This window comes from Haematobia irritans, chromosome 5 (assembly GCF_050003625.1).
Source record: "Haematobia irritans isolate KBUSLIRL chromosome 5, ASM5000362v1, whole genome shotgun sequence".
In the NCBI taxonomy this organism is placed as follows: Eukaryota; Metazoa; Arthropoda; class Insecta; order Diptera; family Muscidae; genus Haematobia; species Haematobia irritans.
Genome location: NC_134401.1, coordinates 89,841,363 through 89,863,185, shown reverse-complemented (window position 1 = coordinate 89,863,185; position 21,823 = coordinate 89,841,363). Strand labels below are relative to the sequence as shown.

The 21,823-nt window shown below is 34.6% G+C and overlaps 1 protein-coding gene across 2 annotated transcripts in view; it reads left to right on the top strand.

Moving 5' to 3' along the window:
• The first annotated feature begins 3,442 nt into the window (after window positions 1-3,442).
• Window positions 3,443-21,823, top strand: part of wun (wunen) — a 251,138-nt gene continuing 232,757 nt past the window's right edge. The window contains exon 1 of one of the 2 annotated variants that reach the window (XM_075310421.1): window positions 3,443-4,074. The gene's annotated coding sequence lies outside the window, so the exon portion shown is untranslated. The remainder of the gene's footprint in view (window positions 4,075-21,823) is intronic. The other variant, XM_075310420.1, reaches the window with a different exon arrangement.

The window sequence follows — 21,823 nt, the reverse complement described above, 5'->3', positions numbered from 1 at the left end:
TAAATTGCAGCAAATGGAAAATGTTGAACACATGTCGAAGATGTTTTTGTTTTTCCAGTAAGCAATCGTTAATTCCATTAATCTGTGTTGTAATGTTTAAAATTAAATTTAAGGTTACTTCTATGTTTACGTTTGCACCCAACAAAAAATGGGTTTCTTATTGCACTACCAGTAATCAATATGTTACTACTCGGCATTACCAGAGCTTTAAAAAATGTTGGGTTACCACTCACAATAAATATCGGTTATCAGCGGCCCTGTATGAAACACATCATAAGTTCCAGGTTCAAGGAGTCCAGTTTCGAATCCCGGCACAATCATCCTTTCAAAATGATTGTGTTTAATATAATAGACATTTTTGTACATTGTTTTTGATACTATTGGTATAGACCCCCGCGATACATGTTCGTAAAAATGACAGTTTAACGTAAGACATAAGTCCAACTAGAAAAAGTTCGACCGAAAATGAGAAAGTTATAAGTAATTGAGTGAATAAATCCGAAGCCAAATCATATAAATTGTGGCACTCACTCACACAAAAATGCCACTCAGCCACATAGAAATGCAGTTTTGTGGGGGTGAGTGGCTTATTCCCTCAATGGCTTATAACTTTGTCATTTTTGGTCGATTTTCTTCTAGTTGGTCTTATTTCTTACGTTAAAGTATCATCTTTACGAACATGAACAGAAACCAGACGTTTTTATACCAACCACCATAGAATGGTGACGGGGGTATAATACGTTTGTCATTCGTTTGTAACACGTCGAAATATCGATTTCCGACTATATAAAGTATATATATTCTTGATCAGGGTGAAATTCTAAGACGATATGACCATGTCCGTCTGTCTGTCTGTTGTAATCACGCTACAGTCTTCAATAATGAAGCAATCGTGCTGAAATTTTGCACAAACTCGTATTTTGTCTGCAGGCAGGTCAAGTTCGAAGATGGGCTATATCGGTCAAGGTTTTGATATAGTCCCCATATAAACCGACCTCCAATTTGCCTGAAATTGAAAATCTAGAAGTATTTGAGGGCCATAAAGAGGTGTGCCAAAAATGGTGAGTATCGGTCCATGTTTTGGTATAGCCCCCATATAGACCGATCTCCCGATTTTACTTCTTGGGCTTATAGAAACCGTAGTTTTTTTCAATTTGCCTGAAATTGGAAATCTAGAGGTATTTCAGGACCATAAAGAGGTGTGTCAAAAATGGTGAGTATCGGTCCATGTTTTGGTATAGCCCCCATATAGACCGATCTCCCGATTTTACTTCTTGGGCTTATAGAAACCGTAGTTTTTTTCAATTTGCCTGAAATTGGAAATCTAGAGGTATTTCAGGACCATAAAGAGGTGTGTCAAAAATGGTGAGTATCGGTCCATGTTTTGGTATAGCCCCCATATAGACCGATCTCCCGATTTTACTTCTTGGGCTTATAGAAACCGTAGTTTTTATCCAATTTGTCTGAAAATCTAGAGGTATTTTCGGGCCATAAAGACGTGTGCCGAAAACGGTGAGTATCGGTCCGTATTTTAGTATAGCCCCCATAAGAACGATTTCCCGATTTAATTCCTTAGGTTTCTAGAAGCCGTTGTTTTTATCCGATTTGCCTGAAATTGTAAATATTCTGGTATTTAAGGCTCACAAAAGCGTGTATCGGATTAAGTTTTTATCGGTTCATTTGGTAATGCTTCCATATAAACCGATTTCACTTCTTGAGAGTATAGAAGGCACCCTGATCATGAAAATTGCTTGAAACTCAATGCAAAATTCCCGGATTTTATTTCTCGGGTGAAAATCTACAGATTTAAGATTTCAAATCAAGACGTTATTTATAATTTTGTTGCACACTTACAAGAGATGTTAATGATTCCTCTAAAACACAAACAAAAATGGTTCTTATAAATCCAGAATCTGATATAGTCTTCATAGGTAAAATCTTTAAATTTATCTTCGTGAAGTGTACTGGTTGAACTGCTCTGCTTGATCTGTCCTCAAACCCTCTGAAATTTCAAAGGAAACCCTAATATTTGATTCATGGTGGTGGGTATTTAAGATTCGGCCCGGCCGAATTTACTGCTGTATATACTTGTTCAATGTTAACATGGACCATTCTTGAAATTATGAAAGCAACAACTAAACAGGAATTTTTTTCAACTAGGATTTTTTTTATAAAACTATCATCTTTACGAACATGAAGAGAAATAAGACGTTTTTTCAATGGTTTATACTTTTCCGGCTGCATATAGCCACTGTAAAGCAAGATTTATTTTTTGATATATTTTTAACCACTTAACTTATCACAGATCCAATTGTACAGTTTGGTCATCACCTTAATACCTTGCATTCAAGATATGATTTGAAACAAGTATGTACGGCCGTAAGTTCGGCCGGGCCGAATCTTATGTACCCTCCACAATGGATTGCGTAGAAACTTCTACTAAAGACTGTCATCCACAATCGAATTACTTGGGTTGCGGTAACCATTAGCGTAGCTAGACAATTTTCCTAAGAGGGCTATAGCCCCTCTAGCTAAACATTGATATACTTTAGTTTTTAGTCTTCAATCCAATGTTTCAATAGCACAGTTAATTTAAAGATTATTTCTTTTTATCAAAATTGGTTTTATTTACTTTAAGGGGAATTTGCCTTACTTAAAAGAAATAGACTTTAAAGAAGGAGCGCATATTTCAAAGATTCATGTCCTAAATTTGAAGAAAACTATTCTTAAAGCACATATTATGAACTTTCGTTTAACTAAAATCTTTTATTTTAAAGAGATGTCCTAAACTTTAGGTTACAAAATCTTTCATTCTGGGTCGATATTTTTCCGTATAGATTGATTAAAATGATTCATCCCGATTAGTAACGGTCCACTGTATAAGTGTACAGAAAATAGATGCCAGTCACTTGAAAGGCCCGGCCGAACCTACCTACATACAGCTAGTACTTGTTTTTTATTGAAATTGCCTTCAATCAGGGAAAAATTAATATCAGTCACCGACGCCAATTAAAAACCTTAATTGTTCCAATCAAAACAAAAAATTAATAGAACGCTTATTTGGATATCTCAAGATTGCCCTCAAATGTAAGGTGATGTTGCCAATCATTTAACTCAACAATTCTGCAACTTTACTTATAAACACCAACCCCTTTATGAGTTATGCAACATGTTTATACCTTCAATTACTACGACACTTATCCAGCAACATGTATACATAAAGATATCGTCTTTTTTTAAATGGTTTGCAACGTTAGCAACACACCAACGTTTATGCGAGAGATAAAACAACACGTTTCCCGAAGTGTCTAAACGATGGGGATACGACAAACCGAAGAAGCCCCCAATACGAATGGGGCAACAAATCAATGATTGTAATAAACCACAACGGTGAGAAGACGTTATTAGTTTTAGTCGTGAAAATCAAAGTGCTTGAAACGGGCGAGGTGATTTCCTACGAATGAAAATAACGGTCGTCGACGTCGGTATATTGGTGCTATTACGTCGTGTTTTTATTGTTTTCATTGTATGGTGGTTTATACAAAAATCGAAGAGAAGCAGAAGAACAATATAAACAACAAACAAGCGAAGCAATGAAAACAAATGCATTTTGTTATTGTTTATGTATCGCATGTATGTTTGTGCAGTGTAAATAAAAACAAAATCGAAACGAAAAAGACCAACACCATAGGGTGGTGAATTTGGGTGGATAAATCTGTGAGCATTAGTGGCTATACTGTGTAATTGGGAGAGTGTAGTGATGCTGAGATAGTATCGCATATAGACGTCATAGTGTGATTTACCTAATTGTGCTTTTCCGGTATACAGTTACCTCAAAGCTTTTGGTCTTTGTTAAATGAAAAAAAAAAATATAAAAATATTAAATCCAATATCGATTAATTTCAAAGAGATAAAAAGTGGCGTGTATACATTTGCCGGTAAAATGTAAACAAACTGAAGAGAAATTATATTGCATGTGACGTCATTTAGTGAATCCTCATTCAACTCAAATGTTACACGATATTGAAATCGACAACTCACAGAAAATCTACTATCATTAGGAAATCTATTCCCGTAAGTGATACACAAAAATAAGTTTTTTTCCCCAAAGATTTTTTTTCTTCTGATGAACTTGTTATTTAACTTTTACTAATTGGATTATAATTTATTTGGAAAATATGACACATTTTATGCATCTGCCCGTTTGTTTTGATTTAGTGTTCCACTGACCACAACAATACATGAATTTGTCGGAATATGTTAATAGACATTAGTTGTGTTTTTTTTTTGTTTTGCCAAAACTAACATGCTCCTCTTGGAGGAGCAAATTCCATCCGATACGGCTAAAACTTGGTACGTGGTGTTAGTATGTAGCCTCGAAAAAAAAATTGGTTCATATCGGTCCCTAATTAGATATAGCCCCCCTATATACACCGATTTCCATATTTGGCTTGTGATGCCTCTGGAAAAAGTAAATTCCATCCGATCCGGTTTAAATTTGGTATGTGGTGTTAATATAGGGTCTTTAATAACCGCGCAAATTTTATCCATATCGGTCCATAGTTATATAAAGCCCCCATATAAACCGTTCCCAGATTTTATTTTCGGAGCCACTTGGAGGTGTTTTTCATGTGGCACCCACTTTCCACACTTTTCTTTCCCATAGCTTTTAAACGGTCATAAATGGTTTTGTTGTGCAACATTTGACATTGCTGCCATTTGCTTTTGATCAAAGACAATGTCTTTGCTTTTGACTCAAAGTACCATCCCCATTCAATTCGGCATGCTCAAATTTTTTTGGTGGTCTTCCACGTTCTTCATTTCTCACATCAAAATTAATATTTTTGAACCGTTGAATCCATCTTTATATCTTGTATACGTGGTAAAACTCAGAAAACTTTAGTTTATTGTATTTTTATACACACCACCATAGAATGGTGATGGAGGTATAAAAAGTTCGTCATTCTGTTTTCCAGGAGAAATTCTAAGACGATATAACCATGGCCGTCTGTCTGTTGTAATCACGCTATATTCTTCAATAATATCGTGCAGAAACTCGTGGACGGATGTCCAATATTTCAACAGCCGTTGCACTGATTTTGCCTCACTGTGGATGTGAATTATATATCATATCGGCCATATCGGTCCACATTTACGTATAGCCCCCATATAAAGGGACCCTCAGATTTGTTTTGTGGAGCCTCTAACAGAAGCATATTTCATCCGATCCGGCTGAAATTTGGTACACGGTGTTGGTATATGGTCTCTAACAACCATGCAAAAATTGGTCCACATCGGTCCATAATTATATATAGCCCCCATATAAACCGATCCCCAGATTTGGCTTGCGAAGCCTCAAAAAGAAGCAAATTTCATCCGATCTTGCTGAAATTTGGTACATGGCGTTGTTATATCGTCTCTAACAACCATGCAAAAATTGGTCCACGTTGGTCTATAATTATATATAGCCCCATATAAACCGATCCCCAGATTTGGCTTGCGGAGCCTCAAAGAGAAGCAAATTTCACCCGATCTGGCTGAAATTTGGTACACGGTGTTGGTATATGGTCTCTAAAAACCATGCAAAAATTGGTCCACATCGGTCCATAATTATATATAGCCCCCATATAAACCGTTCTCCAGATTTGACCTCCGGAGCGTCTTGGAGGAGAAAAATTCATCCGATCCGGTTCAAATGTGGAACGTGGTGTTAGTATATGACCGCTAACAACCATACCAAAATTGGTCCTTATAGGTCTATAGTTATATATAGCCGATCTCCAATAACACAAAAATTGGTCCATATCGGTTCATAATCATGGTTGCCACTCGAGCCAAAAATAATCTACCAAAATTTTATTTTTTATAGAAAATTTTGTCAAAACTTTATTTCTATTTACAATTTTGTTAAAATTTTATTTCTATAGAAAATTTTGTCAAAATTTTATTTCTATAGAAAATTTTGTCAAAATTTTATTTCTATAGAAAATTTTGTCAAAATTTTATTTCTATAGAAAATTTTGTTAAAATTTTATTTCTATAGAAAATTTTGTTAAAATTTTATTTCTGTAGACAATTTTGTCAAAATTTTATTTCTAAAGAAAATTTTGTCAAAATTTTATTTCTATTTACAATTTTGTCAAAATTTTATTTCTATAGAAAATTTTGTTAAAATTTTATTTCTGTAGAAAATGTTTGTTAAAATTGTATTTCTATAGAAAATTATGTCAAAATTTTATTTCTATAGAAAATTTTGTCAAAATGTTATTTCTATAGAAAATTTTGTCAAAATTTTATTTCTATAGAAAATTTTGTCAAAATTTTATTTCTATAGAAAATTTTGTTAAAATTTTATTTCTATAGAAAATTTTGTTAAAATTTTATTTCTGTAGACAATTTTGTCAAAATTTTATTTCTATAGAAAATTTTGTCAAAATTTTATTTCTATAGAAAATTTTGTCAAAATTTTATGTCTATAGAAAATTTTGTCAAACTGAATTATATACGTATTTGATCGATCTTTTTTGATTTAATATATACCACGTATGGATTTACATACAATTTAGAAGATGGCGGTAGGAGGTTTTAAGATACCTTGCCATCAGCAAGCGTTACCGCAACTTAAGTAATTCGATTGTGGATGGCAGTGTTTAGAAGATGTTTCTACGCAATCCATGGTGGAGGGTACATAAGCTTCAGCCTGGCCGAACTTACGGCCGTATATACTTGTTTTTGCTGGGAAGACACTGCTGGTTTGGCGACGCTTTTTGCTGGTGACTTAAGGAGAACTTCCAATTTCGATATTTTAAAATGACACTTTTTTGCCAGTTTAGAAATTTGAAATTAGCTGGTTGCATCAGCCACGGGATATTTTCGAATTTCAAGTTATTTGCTTGCCGATAACAAAGCGGTATCGATGAATTGGACTGAAATAGGTGGTTCACAAAGTTTGTGTTACAAACACTCTATTGTGCTCTCTATCTCTCCAACTCTATCGCCAATAATGCTCTTTTAAATAAACTCACAAACAAATGATTAGGAAGTATGATTTAGGAATAACTTCCAATTATTTTGCTTGGTTGTTAATACATGTCCAGTTTAGAGCTGTGCACGTGACACGAAATTGTCGTGACTCATGAAAATTTTCGTGATTCGTGCGTCACGTTCATGACAACAGCGTGAGTGTGCGTGAGCGTGCATGAGCGTGCGTGAGCGTGATTAACAAACCAAAATGTCGTGCGTGAGTCACGAAAATAATATCTTCGTGAGTGTGCCTGAGTAACGAATTACACTCACGAAAATATTCCTGCCCACCAACATAAAACGCTTAAGAGTTCAATTCAATTACAATTTTAGTGACATCTCAGGTGTTTTTTTTTTCGAGAGTGTTATTAAGAGTTTAATAACACTCTCGATTTTAATAATGTTCATGTTTTCACTTCGGTTAGGTAAATTAATCATTATTTGTGAGTCATGATATTTTGAGTATAAATTTCCTTTTCGTGAGTGTGCGTGAGTCCTACCAAAAAATATCGTGCGTGAGTATGATTTTTCAGTCGTGAGTGTCCGTGAGCGTGAGTAAACTATTACTCCCGTGCACACCTCTAATCCAGTTCCAAACACTAATGATTTGGATATTGATTCAGAGTCAAAGAAGCGGAGAATTGAAGTAAGGACAAATTTAAGACACAATTATTTTTATACCCACCACCATAGAATGGTGATGGGGGTATAATAAGTTTGTCATTCCGTTTGTAAAACATCGAAATATCGATTTCCGACTATATAAAGTATATATATATATATATATATATATATATATATATATATATATATATATATATATATATATATATATATATATATATATATATATATATATATATATATATATATATATATATATATATATATATATATATATATATATATATATATATATATATATATATATATATATATATATATATATATATATATATATATATATATTCTTGATCCGGGAGAAATTGTAAGACTATATAACCATGCCAGTCTGTCCCTCTGTCTGCCTGTTGTAATCACGCTACAGTCTTCAATAATGATCGTGTTGAAATTTTGTCTGCAGGCAGGTCAAGTTCGAAGATTGTCTATATCGGTGTAGGTTTTGATATAGTCCCCATATAAACCGACCTCCCGATTTGAGGTCTTGGATTTATATAAACCGTAGTTTTTATCCAATTTGCCTGTAATTGGAAATCTAGAGTTATTTTGGCGCCGTAAAGATGTGTGCCGAAAATGGTGAGTATCGGTCCATGTTTTGATATAGCCCCCATATAAACCGATCTCCCGATTTTACTTCTTGGCATCTACAATCTGTAGTTATTATTCAATCTGCCTGAAATTGGAAATCTAGTGGTATTTTTGGACCATAAAGAGGTGTGCCGAAAATGGTGATTATCGGTCCATGTTTTGGTATAGACCCCATATAGACCTGTCTTTCGATATTATTTCTTGAGCTTCTAGAAACCATAGTTTATATCCAATTTGCCTGAAAATCTGGAGTTTTTAGGACTATAAATAGGTGTGCTGCATATATTGTGCATCGGTACACGTTTTGATATAGCCCCCGGCCTTCCGATATGGGGTCTGGAATCTGTAACCGCCGATATAGAAGGCGCACTGATCATGAAAACTGAATGTAACATTTCAGGTAAAATGTTTAAATTTATCTTCGGGAAACGTACTGGTTGAACTAATCTGGTTGGGAGAGTATTTGCCATAAAATCCCCTATTTTTAAACGCTTTTTTGCTTTTTACTCAAGATGCAAACAGTCAACAAATTTGAAAACGATTTCATTAATTTTGAAGAATTTTTCAGAATTATTAAAGCCAAGTTGACCTTAGTCAAACAAAATTTTCTTTCATTTTAGGATACTTACTTTTAGGTCGAATCACTTAACTATAAGGAGAGAAAACCACCTCATTCATTTATCGACTTTTGGACAAGGAAAAAAATCGGATTCGTATTTTAAAGACATGAAATTTTTGGCCTCACGACAATATTTTTTCAGAGTACATTTGCGGTTCAACTCTTGTTAATTTAGTCTATTTGTTTTGTCATCCCACTGTCTATATAGCCATTTTAAGGGACATGTTATTAAATTAATTATAAATACACTGGCACACATGCGCAAAAATTTTACGACTGTGAAATGATGTTTTAAATTTACGATTATTGTTTTTATTTTTCTTTAACTTTAAAAAATGGTTTTTTGTCGCGTCAACTTAAAGTTCGTATTTCTTCAAGGACAATAGCTTTCCTGCATTTTGAGAAATATATGGTCAGCATATATATCAGTAATGCCATCGTTACGACATTGGGCAATTACATTTTATTATTTAAACGCCTGTCTACTTACTTAAAAACCTTCGTATTTGTAAGAAGAATGTATTTTTCTCCAAAATAGGCCATATAACATTGGTGCAATAATCTTGAGATCGAACTACACAAATTCTTAATAATATATTAATAATAATATATTTATCCATTTGCAGCGATTACTATCATTCGGGATAAATCTTCATTATGGATATTTTTCTTCAATGTAAAGCAGTCATTCATCAACGCCTTTTCAAAAACGCCCACCAACAACCCAGTTTCTCTTGTTCTTGTCAAAAAGACAGGTAAAATAGTTCCAACTACGCTGAACGCATTGCATTAGCCATTTGTCTTAGACATGATCAAATGGGAGGATAGGTAGTAACATTCTCACTTTTGTCCGTACACTCAAAACAAAAATTTACTTAAACCAAGGATTTCTAACTTCCCTTAAGGATTTTGATATTGATTCCGATATCATATCGGTTCAAATTGTTTATAAACGACTCTTTATAAATGGTTCAAGAGCCAAAGACGCTTTTATAGATATTTAAGGAAGCCACGGTGGAGCAATGGTTAGCATGGACGCTTTGCACACACAGGACCAGGGGTTCCAACCGAGTTTCGACCACCAAAAAGTTTTTTAGCGATGGATTATCCCCTTTCAGTGAAATTTCCGAGTGTTTCAAAGCTTCTCTAAGTGGTTTCACCGCAATGTGGAACGCCGTTCGGTGTATAGGTGTAGTCGCAGCCCGATATTCCAGGCTCAATTGACTATTCAGTCCATTGTGATACCACAGTGGTGCCCGATTCTATGTTAAGCTCAATGATAAGGGACCTCCTTTTAAAAGCTGAGTCCGAACGGCGTTCCACATTGCAATGAATCCACTTAGATAAGCTTTGAAACCCTCAGAAATGCCACCAGCATTGCTGAGGTGGGATAATCCACCGCTGAAAAACTTTTCGGTGTTCGGTCGAAGTAGGAATCGAACCCACGACCTTGCGTATGCAACGCGGGCATGCTAACCATTGCACCACGGTAGCTCCCGATTTTACTTCTTGGGCTTATAGAAACCGTAGTTTTTATCCAAATCGCCTGAAATTGGAAATCTAGAGGTATTTTAGAACCATAAAGAGGTGTGCCAAAAATGGTGAGTATCGGTCCATGTTTTGGTATAGCCCCCATCTCCTGATTTTACTTCTTGGGGTTTTAGAATCTGTAGTTTTTAACCAATATACCTCAAATTGAAAATCTATAGGTATTATAGGACCACAAATACATGTACCGTGTATTGGTCCATGTTTTGGTATATCCCCCATATAGACCCGTCTCCCGAGTTTCTTCTTGTGCTTATAGTTTTTATCAAATTTGCATGAAATTTGAAAGGTGCTGCGAATAAAATGTCAGTTAAAAATACAAATTATAACAAAACTGTCATTGCATAAAATGATAAAACAAATATTGAACTAATATAAACGATTATGCACTCTAAATTTTAGAATTCACAAAATTTACACAAGGCTGAGGACAAATTTCTTTATAGTAAAGAATTTTAAATTTAAACAAAGTTCATAATCTTTGCCTTAAGAATTGTTTTCTTTAAATTCAGCGCAAGAATATTTGAAATTTGCGTCCCTCCATTAAAGTCGTATGTCATTGAAATAATGCAAATTTTAAAGAATTAATCTTTAACTGAGATATTGAAACTTTTTATTAAAAATAAAAATATTCAGAAATTGACTAATATTTATTTTAAGGATTTTGCATTTAAAGTTTTTTTTTTATTTAATTAACCCCCATTTTCATGAAGCTCTGTTAGTGCTACGTTAGCTAACGAATTTTTATACCGAACTATTGACATATCTGTCATCTTGTATATATATTCCATATGCCCATTAGGAGCTTAGCTGCTGAAAATTTTTCACTTAAAGTTAACTAGAGTTTCTCTCTAGTTAACTCTTTCTGTTAACCGGCAGTAAAAGCCTGAAAGAGCTACATGCAAATGCTAGAGATGGTCTGTATCAAACTTTTTTAGGTTTGCGACTGTCGCAAAGTTGTAAACGTCGTAAACGTCACATACGCGTCGTAAATGTAGAAAAAGTAACAAAAGTCGCAAACTCAAAATACTTTAGTTCCGTCAGCTAGGCAGCGAATTCTATGATATCCAAGACGATGGTATGTGCGAAGAAGTTTCAATTCTTAGTAATGTCCACAATTTTCGGTTTTAGTCCCCACATTTTCCCTATTGCATTTTGCAAGAGTACCGTGGATTTTCTCAACCTTTCTTAGCTTTAAGTTCAGTCTCCTGTCCAATATAACCCCAAGGCATTTTGCACACTCACCAACGGGAATTTCGATACCACCTAAGAAAATAGGCTTGACCATGGGAAAACTTTCACAAATTTCTGCAGAAACTCACAGAGAATGCTGTCAAACTAAATTAAAAAATGTTCAGGATTTCTTCTATTCAAAATTAGGTTTTATACAGTAGGTTTACGACTTTTACGACATACGTATTATACCGTCGCAAATGTATGTCGCAAAAGACACAGTTTGTGACAGGCCAACCCTGGCAAATGCCCGTAAGAAAATATTTTTAACTTTGAAGTGTCTGTTATTATAACCTCCCCCCTAGGATGGGGGGTATATTAACTTTGTCATTCCGTTTGTAACACATCGAAATATTGCTCTAAGACCCCATAAAGTATATATATTCTGGGTCGTGGTGAAATTCTGAGTCGATCTAAGCATGTCCGTCCGTCTGTTTAAATCACGCTAACTTCCGAACGAAACAAGCTATCGACTTGAAACTTGGCATAAGTAGATGTTATTGAGGTTGTTATTGAGTTGTTAGGTAGGTCGGATGGTATGATGGCAAATGGGCCATATCGAACCACTTTTACGTATTGCCCCCATATAAACGGACCCAAAAATTTGGCTTGCGGAGCCTCTAAAAGAAGCATATTTCATCCGATCTGGCTGAAATTTTGTACATCGTGTAAGTATATGGTCTCTAACAACCATGCAAAAATTGGTCTACGTCGGTCCATAATTATATATAGCCGCCATATAAACCGATCCCCATATTTGACCTCCGGAGCCTTTTGGAGGAGCAAACTGCATCCGATCTGGTTGAAATTTTGTACTTCGTGTTAGTATACGGTCTCTAACAACCATGCAAAAAGTGGTCCATATCGGTCAATAATTATATATAGCCGCCATATAAACCGATCCCCAGGTATGACCTCCGGAGCTTCTTGGAGGAGCAAAATTCATCCGATCCGGTTGAAATTTGATATGTGGTGTTAGTATATGGTCTTTAACAACCATGCAAACATTAGTCCATATCGGTTGATAATTATATATAGCCCCCATATAAACCGATCCCCAGATTTGACCTCCGGAGTATCTTGAAGGAGCAAAATTCACCCGATCCGGTTGAAATTTGATGCGTAGTGTTAGTATTTTGTCTCTAACAACCATGCAAACATTGGTCCATATCGGTTGATAATTATATATATCCCCCATATAATCCGATCCCCAGATATGACCTCCGGAGCCTCTTGGAGGAGCAAAATTCATCCACTCCGGTTGAAATTTGGTACGTAGTGTTGGTATATGGTCTCTAACAACAATGCAAAAATTTGTCAATATCGGTTCATAATTATATAGAGCCCCCATATAATCCGATACCCAGATTTGACTTCCGGAGCCTCTTGGAGGAGCAAAATTCATCCAATCCGGTTAAAATTTGGTACATGGTGTTAGTATATGGTCTCTAACAACCATGCAAAAATTGGTCTACGTCGGTCCATAATTATATATAGCCCCCAGATTTGACCTCCGGAGTATCTTGAAGAAGCAAAATGCATACGTGGTGTTATTATACATCTCTAACAACCATGCAAAAATTGGTCCATATCGGTTCATAATTATATAGCCCCCATATAATCCGATCCCCAGATATGACCTCCGAAGTATCTTGAACGAGCAAAATTCACCCGAGCCGGTTGAAATTTGGTACGTAGTGTTAGAATATGGTCCCTAACAACCGTTCAAAAATTGGTCCATATCGGTCCATAATTATATATAGCCGCCATATAAACCGTTCCCCAGATTTGACCTCTGGAGCCTCTTGGATGAGCAAAATTCATCCGATCCGGTTGAAATTTGGAACGCGGTGTTTGTATATGGCCGCGGTATTGGTCCATATCGGTCTATAGTTATATATAGCCGATTACCAATCATACAAAAATTGGTCCATATCGGTTCATAATCATGGTTGCCATTCGAGCCAAATATAATCTACCAAAATTTTCTGGTTCTGTCTACCAAAATGTTATGGTTCTGTTCTTTTCCTCTGTTGGTTAAGCTACTCTTGTAGTTTAGTCAACACAATCGTTTTTAAACTGAGATCAAAACACCAAATATGATTGAAGTACAAACCAACAATAACAAAACAAAATTTTATTTCTTTTGAAAATTTTGTCAAAATTTTATTTCGTTTGAAAATTTTGTCAAAATTTTATTTCTATAAAAATTTTTTTCAAGATTTTATTTCTATAGATTGTGGATGACAGTCTTTAGTAGAAGTTTCTACGCAATCCATGGCGGAGGGTACATAAGATTCGGACCTACGGCCGTATAGACTTGTTTAATTTAAAATATCCGTTCTAACTTGAATTTCTAAATTAGCATTTATGTGTTAGTAAAGTAGCTTCCATATTTTTTGGAATGTATTTTGTTTGATTAAAATCCATTTGGATAGAACAAAAAGAGCATGGAAGGCTTTGCACGCCGTGCAAATATTTTTCGCATCACTCAACGTTCACCATTGACCTTGACAATGACTAGAGGTTCATTTCCCCTTTGGGACGAGTACATATGCAGCATATTCTATAACTGTGGGAGTAGACACACTTCGAATAGTCTGATAGAGAAAATGATTGAACTCAATTGAGTGAGGCCACTTATTTGGCCACATTGTATAACCCCACACTCTATGCTATCACTATTAACGTGGTCAAGATGCCCAGTGTTGGCGTTTTATTTATTTCGCGCCAGCACTCAATGTAAATGAGTTTGCTTGTTTTTTCATTCCATCTTCCTCTTTTCCGTTCGAAATGGAAATTAAATTTGTTTTTCCTGTAGCACTTTTTAAACAAACCAGATAGAAAAGTGCTGAATTATTGCTTAATTTATTGACGTGTGTTCTTCAACAATAACAATTTGCAAACATTTTTGAATGTCGGTGGACTATTTACAACAAAGACCAAGTTAAGGCCTGAATCTATAGCCCATTCGTTTGTTTATCTTAAAAATGTTTAAAACCAACTTAAGTTGGAGCACAAATTCAACATTAGGACTATCAATAATTCGAATGGAAAATCGATTTCAATAAAGCAAAAAAGTATCACATTTTAATAGGATCCACAATTGAGGCTAACAATAACAAGATTAGAAATTATACCCGTTACCATACACTCAAAAAATATGTTATTTGTAATCAAAGGTTTTGACATTCACTTAAGGATTTTGGTATTGATTTCGAGCCAAAGCACTATAGGTAATTTGATCCATTTTTGTGACAAAAAATAATTGTTTGCACTATTAAGTAATAATATTTTGTTCTGGTACAATTTGATAAAAATAACCTTAAATTATATGACTGTATACTAGATTTTTCTAACAACCGCGTAACACGTGCTTAATACCTCTTCAAAGTTGTTGTTCACGATCAAGGGCTATATCGACTCAGGAGGTGATTTTGAGTCGATGAGTACATATTTCATGGAGTCTAAAATCAATATTGCTGGTAGATCAAAGTTATTATACCCTGACCACTATGTGGTTTCTTTATTAGACATAATTTAGTTTTTGTTTTCACTTGTTAATGAAAATGTCAGAGTTTGAAGGAAGAAATTGGAATTGCATAAATTTTTGCATAACTCCACCTTTCCACCTTTGTTAGTTATTTTAACTAAAGTACACAAAAAATGATTAAAGTCAAGGAAATTTTCTCAGAACCTAATAAATCTATGAAATAAAATAAAATTTGTTTTTAATTACTTCAAATCCAGAGGACAATATTCACATCGGAACCAAAGTACATCTATCAAAAACTCAATTTCACTCGGTCGAATCGACTCAATTGCCTCATCCCATATAGGACACGTTATCTGGTATCGGACAGGCAATTCTTAATATAAACTACGCGATTGTGGAACAATCTAACGTCTCAACTAAGAAACACAAGTAATTACAATCAATTTAAAATTAAACTGCAAAATCACATTACTTTGATTAATTAATAAAAATGTTTTAAATTAAATATTTAACTAATTTTGTTTTTTGCTCGCTGTCTTATTTATTTGTATCATTATTATTAATTATAATTATTATTTATTTATCTATCTATGTTTTGTATTATGTATACTTTTTGTTAAATTTCTACATCGCTGTTGACTATTACTAATTTTAATTCAATTTTTTAATAATTTGTAATTCATTGTCATCATACCATACATTTATTTATTTATTTTTATACCCTCCACCATAGGATGGGGGTATATTAACTTTGTCATTAGGTTTGTAACACATCGAAATATTGCTCTAAGACCCCATAAAGTATATATATTCTGGGTCGTGGTAAAATTCTGAGTTGATCTGAGCATGTCCGTCCATCCGTCCGTCTGTTGAAATCACGCTAATTTCCGAACGAAACAAGCTATCGGCTTGAAACTTGGCGCAAGTAGTTGTTATTGATGTTGGTCGGATGGTATTGCAAATGGACCATATCGATCCACTTTTACGTATAGCCCTCATATAAACGGACCCCCAAATTTGGCTTGCAGACCCTCTAAGAGAAGCAAATTTCTATTTTCTAACAACTATGCAAAAATTGGTCCACATCGGTCAATAATTATATATAGCCCCCATATAAACGGACCCCCAAATTTGGCTTGCAGACCCTCTAAGAGAAGCAAATTTCATCCGATCCGGCTGAAATTTGGTACATGGTGTAAGTATACGGTCTCTAATTGCCATGCAAAAATTGGTCGAAATCAGTCCATAATTATATATAGCCCCCATATTAACCGATCCCCAGATTTGACCTCCGGAGCCCTTTTGAAGAGCAAACTTCATCCGATTCGGTTGAAATTTGGTACGTGATGTTAGTATATGGTATCCAACAACCATGCAGGAATTGGTTCATATCAGTCCATAATTATATATAGCACCCATATAAACCGTTCCCCAGATTTGACCTCCGGTGCCTTTTGGAGAAGCAAAATTCATCCGATCTGGTTGAAATTTTGTACGTGGTGGTAGTATATGATATTTAACAACCATGCCGAAAGTGGTCCATATCAGTCCATAATCATATATAGCCCCCATATAAACCGATCCCGAGATTTGGTTTTGGAGCCTCTTGGAGGAGCAAATTTCGCCCGATTTACACCCATATCAGTGTTGCCAGGTGATTTTTGATTCTTCACCCAAAATCTTAAGAAAAAAACCCCTAAATTGGTCTAGACTCTATTCAAAAACCCCCAATAAATTTAAGAATGTAAATAGTTCAAAAAGATGTCCCAAATTTCGTTAAAAAAATCCTGCAGTGATAAACTTTACAAATTAAATTTAACACAAATATATATATACTGAAAGATTTTTTTCTGAGGAACAATATTTCTTATGAAGTAAATAAAAATCATTAGATAACATCATTATACCACTTTTCACAAATTCGGATTTATTTGTCTAAAATTTCGTTCCTTAGGAAAGTAATTTTTCTATGGGTATAATAATACAAAATGTATATCAATATAAAAAGCAGACACAACAATATAATGCAATGTATAAATCTTTCAAATCAAATTAATTAAAGCAACGGCAAAGACAGAATTAGTCATGTACTGCAACGATCGCAAAACTCCCACGGTTAGGCCTATTTCCTTAGGGGGTATTGAAATTCCCTTTGGTGAATGTGCAAAATACCTTGGCGTTATTTTGGACAGGAAGCTGAACTTTAAGCTTAATATTGAAGAAAGGGCGAGAAAGGCAACTGTAGCTTTGTACTCGTGCAAAAAGGCAATAGGAAAAAAGTGGGGACTGAAACCAAAAATTGTGCATTGGCTATACACGGCAGTGGTTAGACCTATAATGCTATATGGTGTTGTAGTCTGGTGGCCGGCACTTCAGAAACCGACTTGTTTAGATAAAGTTCAGCGTATGGCGTGTTTGTGTATTTCAGGCGCATTCAGCAAGACAGGAGCAAATTCCCTTAATGTCGTGCTGCATCTATTGCCTTTAGACATTTTGGCCAAACAGTCAGCTGCAACAACGGCTGTGCGGTTGCGCGAACTATCGCTGTGGTCGGAAAAAGGTTACGGTCACAGTTCTGTCCTCAAAATAATGCCAGATGTGCCTAACGTAGTGGATTACACTTTGGCGAGTCCACTTTTCGACAAGAAGTTTGAGACTCTAATCCCCAACAGTGAGGCGTGGTGCACACAGACCCCGGGGAATAAAGAATATATAGATTTCTACACTGATGGCTCCAAATTGGATGGACAAGTGGGGTTCGGAGTATATTCTAATGATCTGGAACTTCGAATAGCGAAAAGATTACCTAATCACTGTAGTGTTTTTCAGGCTGAAATATTAGCAATAAGAGAGGTGGCGAAATGGCTGAGAAGTAATGTTCCAAAAAATGTGGGCATTAATATATACTCAGACAGTCAACCTGCAATAAAATCCTTGGACTCTGTGTTCCTCAACTCGAAAACGGCCATCGACTGCCGCAAATCTCTCAATGAGATGGCTGAGCAGTACAATATTCACCTAATATGGGTGCCTGGCCATAGGAACATACCGGGGAACTGCGAAGCGGATGAGTTGGCAAGGCTAGGGACTACCTTACATATTCCAGGGGAACTAGAATTTGTTGGTATGCCCCTAGCTACCTGCAAGCTCATGCTACGTGAGAAGGCTGTTATGATGGCAAATGTTCGATGGGAGAATTGCAAGGGTTGTAACGACACCAAGCAAATATGGCCCCATTTCAACTTAAACCGCACACTAGATATACTAATGTTCTCGAGACGTCAGATATCACTCCTGATATCTGCTATAACGGGTCGCTGCCTGATAGGCGATTTTGCAAAAACTATTGGCGCGAAGTATAATGACTATTGTATGAGCTGTCATGATGCGGAGGAAAAAGAATCAATTAAACACCTCTTGTGTGAGTGTCCTGCATTTTGTGTAAAGCGCAAGCAACTTTTAGGAGCATATAGCTTCAGATTACTGGCGGATCTGGAAAACGTTAACTTAAGCAGTCTGCTACTGTTTTTGGAACAATCTGGTTGGTTCAACAAAGAAAAATAATCAAGAAGGTTCAGCGGTTAAAACTAGAAGTGCCCATATGTAATAAGTACTTTTAGTTAATGTGGTATCACAATGGACTGAATAGTCTAAGTGAGCCTGAATCTTAATCGGGCTGCCACTTTAACCTAACCTAACCTAACGGCTTACTTTAATTTTTGTTTATTTTTTATTCTTTAATAATAGGAATAAAAAATAAACAAAAATTAAAGTTCAGTGAATATATATATATATATATATATATATATATATATATATATATATATATATATATATATATATATATATATATATATATATATATATATATATATATATATATATATATATATATATATATATATATATATATATATATATATATATATATATATATATATATATATATATATATATATATATATATATATATTATTCGCCAAATTGTACAAATACACAATGGAATGAATACTCTAACCTAACCTTAACCTTAACCTATGTTTATTGCGAAATAATATTTTTTATTGTTTATGAAATATTTCACAGCCCAAAAAAATTTTTCTATGTCCATATATGTTTCAAAAATTTTATGAACTAAACGTGGGTATACATTTCAATGACCACACAAATTGGTTCAATGCTAACCAAAGCAGAAGAAATTGTCATATACATCTCAAATATAGTAAGAATTAAGTACTGGTAGTGATTTAGCCCCAATGATCCTTTCTTTAATTTTAGTTAATTTTTGCTTATATGAGCAGGAAGAATTTCATAAATGTTATTTAAAAATACACAAATGTAAGTAAATTTCCGTTATTTTATTAAAACGGTATGAAAATCTACAAAAATCGAAAACAATTTAGTTGAATTTTCAAACGATGTAGTTAATTTTACCCATAAAGTAAAGTAGTAGTACTGTTTTCTGTATGATTCGTTAACTCAGAGTAAATAATACAATTATGCCCAAACTTCATAACGTTTATCCACATAGTGGGGAGCCTAAGTGCTCATAAGAACAAAGCTTCATTTGCACATTTATTTTTTATTTTCAATATCAAAACTTAGAACCAACTATTTGTATTATTAACCTCATGTTATCATTCGAGTTAATATTATCAGTGGAATAACGTTGTTCCTATCTCCTGCTATCTTAATCTATATGAACAAAAACTACTGATTGAAATTTATGGCATGTCATGTACAGATTTTTTTTTCGATTTTTTGTTATAAACAAATTTCTTTCTTTTACAAATAAATTGGCTATTGGCCAAAATTATGGACTCAAATTTGCTATGATCATTACGCAAAAATCAATAAAGATATGAAACAAAATGATTTTTCAAAAATATTTGCTACATTATTGGCATATTTTTCAATTATCTGTACATGTGGAATCGTAAATTTGGTAAACAAAAATGTAAGAAAATAATGTTATTTTTCAAATGACCTTGAGGAGGGGTTTTAAAATATCCAGAAAATATTCATTATCTGTGCTGTAGTTTATCGAATACTAAAATGAAAATGAAAATATCAAGCTAGGAAATTCGAATAAAAAGGCGTGTCGTTGTGATTCAAAACGGAAATGATAGGGACTAATTCTGTACCGACCATGGGGTCGATCCATTTACCCTAAGGTAATTATGAAGCGATTGTTTTTTTGCATGATTGTTAGAAATCATATACTGACAATGCATACAAAATTTCAATCGGATTGGATAAAACTCCTCCAAGAGGATCCGGAAATCCAATCTGGGAGGCTATACCTTAAAGAGGTCCGATTCAATAAAAATTAAAAAAAAATTAAGAATAATATACAAATAATTTGAATTTAAAATTAATTCAATTCGTCAAAAATTAGAACCCTCAGTCAAACGGATGGCTGGTACTAGTAAATATATTCATTTTTATACCCACCACCATAGAATGGTGACGGGGGTATAATAAGTTTATCATTCCGTTTGCAACACATCGAAATATCGCTCTTCGACTATATAAATTATATATATTTTTGATAAGGGAGAAATTCTAAAACGATATAGCCATGTCCGCCTGTCCGTCTGTCTGTCTGTTGTAATCACGCTACAGTCTTCAGTAATAAAGCAATCGTGATGAAATTTCGCACAAACTCGTCTTTTGTTCGAAGATGAGCTATATCGGTCCAAGTTTTGATATAGTCCCTATATAAACCGACCTCCCGATTTGGGGTCTTGGGCTTATAAAAACCTTAGTTTCTATCCAATTTGCCTGAAATTGGAAATCTAGAGGTATTTTAGCACCATAAAGAGGTGTGCCAAAAATGGTGAGTATCGGTCCATGTTTTGGTATAGCCCCCATATAGACCGATCTCCCGATTATATTTCTAGGGCTTCTAGAATCGATAGTTTCTATCCAAATTGGAAATCTAGAGGTATTTTAGCACCATAAAGAGGTGTGCCAAAAATGGTGAGTATCAGTCCATGTTTTGTTGTGACTATCGGTTGATGTTTAGGTATAGCCCCCATATAGACCGATTTTACTTCTTGGGCTTCTAGAATCCGTAGTTATTATCCACTTTGGTTGAAATTTGAAATCTAGAGGTATTTTAGGACCATAAAGAAGTGTGCTAAAAATGGTGAGTATCGGTCCAGGTTTTGGTATATCCCCCATATAGACCGATCTCCCGATTTGGGGTCTTGGGCTTATAGAATCCGTAGTTTTTATCCAATTTGCCTGAAATTGGAAATCTAGAGGTATTTTAGAACAATAAAGACTGTGCCGAAAATGGTGACCATGTTTTTATATAGCCTCCATATAGACCGATCTCCAGTTTTTATTCTTGGGCTTATAGAAACCGTAGTTTTTATCCAACTTACCTCAAATTGGAAATCTAGAGGTATTTTAGGACCATAAAAAGGTATGCCGAAAATGGTGAGTATAGGTCCATGTTTTGATATAGCCATCAGATAGACCGATCTCCCGATATTACTTTTTGGGCTTCTAGAAACCGTAATTGTTGTCCACTTTGCCTGAAATCGAAAATCTGGAGGTTTTTAGGAATGCAAATAGGTGTGCAAGAAATGATTTTATTTTTTAGGCTTCTAGAATCCGTAGTTTTT